This window comes from Austrofundulus limnaeus, unplaced genomic scaffold (assembly GCF_001266775.1).
Source record: "Austrofundulus limnaeus strain Quisiro unplaced genomic scaffold, Austrofundulus_limnaeus-1.0 Scaffold2788, whole genome shotgun sequence".
Lineage (NCBI taxonomy): Eukaryota > Metazoa > Chordata > Actinopteri > Cyprinodontiformes > Rivulidae > Austrofundulus > Austrofundulus limnaeus.
In genome coordinates, this window is record NW_013955190.1 from 8,566 (window position 1) to 11,204 (window position 2,639).

At 40.5% G+C, this 2,639-nt stretch overlaps 1 long non-coding RNA gene across 1 annotated transcript; it reads left to right on the forward strand.

Annotated features, from left to right (window-relative positions):
• Positions 1–92: 92 nt before the first annotated feature.
• Positions 93–1,249, forward strand: LOC106511434 (uncharacterized). Its single transcript, XR_001309523.1, has 2 exons — positions 93–646; positions 745–1,249. It is a non-coding gene; the product is annotated as an uncharacterized LOC106511434 (long non-coding RNA).
• The last annotated feature ends 1,390 nt before the right edge of the window (positions 1,250–2,639 follow it).

The following is a 2,639-nucleotide window of genomic DNA, read 5'->3' on the forward strand; positions in this document are numbered from 1 at the left end:
CAGCTATATTAAGATATAAAAGCAGCTAAGAATCAATCACTACATGAAATCTGAGCGTGACGACTCACAACACTGCAGGAGACTGAGCTGAAAGTTACTATCAAGATCTTTGTCTAAACCTCTGGTATGTACGGTAACAGGCAATATGCATTCCTTCAAGAAAGGCTGGGTTGTTGCTGATCTCTCAGCTGCTCCCATAAAGGAACTCTTTCCCTCGGATGGCCTTCATGCAGCCTGGGCTCGAACCTGCAGCCTCAGAATTATGAGGCAGTGGCACCGACCGCTGCTCCACCGCGTGACTTTAATTTAATTTCTTGTGTTTCAGCATTACTGTTATGACTTTATTCATTTGTCTGGGTTGATTTTATTTCCAAGGTGTTTACCACCAGCCTGACAGGGAGCAGCTGTGAACTGACAGATTCACAGGATGAACATGTTTTTCATCAAATAAATAATAAATGTGGACGAATTAAATGTAGGACTAAAAAAACCATGCGCTGCTAGAAGTTGCATAATCTAGACCTCAATTATTCGCACCTAATAAACTAATGGAGGATTTATTTATCGTTATATTTTTTTTTCTCAGTTTACAGATCCAGATTGGGCCGGACCGGCAGGAACCCGGACAGACAGCACGGGAATACAGGTGAAGACAGGTCTTTAAACGGAACAAAGGAGAAGTTTATCACCGTAAAGCTGAGGATGAAGCAAACTTCACCCCTCCCTTCCGTCTCTCCTTGACAGACAAGCCCGAAGAAAACCGGGTCGAGCCCGCTCCTCCTGAGCCGCTCCGAACCGGACCACACAATCCTCTGAGCCGCGCCTCAGACCCGGTTCTGTCCAGGGTCCAACCGCTAATCCAAACGTCGGAGCTTGAGAGACAGCCGAGGCGTGCGTCTGCACCTGATCCTCTGTGGGCGGGGTGAGCAGCGGCGTCTAAACAGGAAGTGACGCCATCACGTCGCTGTGAAGAAGTAAGATTGTGTAAAAAACTTCAAAGGACCAATCAAACATTTTTCTTTATTACAAAATTTAAAAATTGACTTTATTTCTTATTAATACAAAATATGTTCACCCTGTGTGAATTTGCTGTCACTTTGCTGCAGGTGCACCTGAATATAACCACTGAGGGACAATAAAAACAATATAAGAGAATTTTAAAAAGTATTTAAGCATGAAAGCTCTTATTTTTAATGTGTGACTGTGTCCAATAACATAACTACATCTCTGCTGTTTGTAACAAACCAAATCGTGTGGAAAAATTCATTATTTTAGTTGGATGAACAGCTTTCTCAGTATAAATAAATGCGCTGGGAGCGCGAGAGGTACCCATCCAAGATGGCGGCTGCACTGAAACATCCGCTCCAACAGGCAGCACCAGTCTGTAGGGTCTCTCAGCATACATACTTCACTTCAAAATCAACCATAGTAATCTTTACTTAAGATTATTACACGCTATATTTTTGGCAAAAAAAAGTAAATTCAACTAATTAGTTTTATTAATGACACAACATTTTTCCACAACATAAAAAAATTAATGATTACTAAAAAGTTTATTTACAATGAAAATCTGGGTTGAGTGTACAAAGTGCTGAGGTGAATCTGCTGCCACAGACAGCCCTGTTCTGTAGAGTCATCATAGATGAGTGAGGACATCTGGCTGAAGGACATAACGAAGCAGAACATGTATTTATGATGCATACCTCTGCTGATTTAAGTCTCTTTAAGGTTTTCTTATATTATTTTGAAGTATAAAACTAAAAATCAACATTTTGACATGCAACTGTTTTTCTAAGTTTTTTGTTTTTTGCTGTAGCTTCTAGCTTACTTGTTGAAGTTCAGCTAATTTGTGGAAGTAGCAGACTTAGTTGGGCTCATAAACAGCTGTATATATTAAATTTAACATAAAATAGACGATCTGTCTCACATGTCAACCCAGACGTTTACCTGCATCTTGATCCTCAAAGATTGAGCAGGTTATTTAATTTTTTTTATTTATTCACATCCTACAGGCTCTGATCCGTAAAATAAAATTGAAGCTGAGTAAAAAAAAAAAAGAAACAAAATGAGAGGTTTAGACATCAACCCTCCATACATGTCAAGAATGGATTGTTAGTAAATTACATGGATTTACCCCATTTTGTGGGAATGGACGTATCTGACGGATTTTTTTCAAACATCCATCCATCATCTTCTGCTTTATCCGGAGTCTGGTCACAGCAGCTGGAGCAGAAGCCCTCTCTGTCCCCAGACTCTCAGCTCTTCTGGGGGGATTCCAAAGTGTTTTTGGTCAGTCGATAAATTGGAGTGTTTTGACAAACACTCGTCTTCAAATTTAGACTGTAGGACATTAATAAAGAAAAAAAAAAACAATAACTAAATAAAATTAAATGACCGGTCTCCAAGCCACACTTGAAAAAAGTTTTCCACTTGAACCAGACTTCCCTGAACCTGACTGACCTAAACCAGACTGTCCTAAACCAGACTGTCCTAAACCAGACNGAACGTTTGTGTGTGTGTGTGCGTGCATGCGTGCGTGCGCAATGCTGCTGTATTACATGTAAAAACATGTATGTGTCACTTGGTCCTGTGTAGTTCCTGTGTGTGTCTGACCTGCTGTGAGTCCTAGAGGGTGAGGC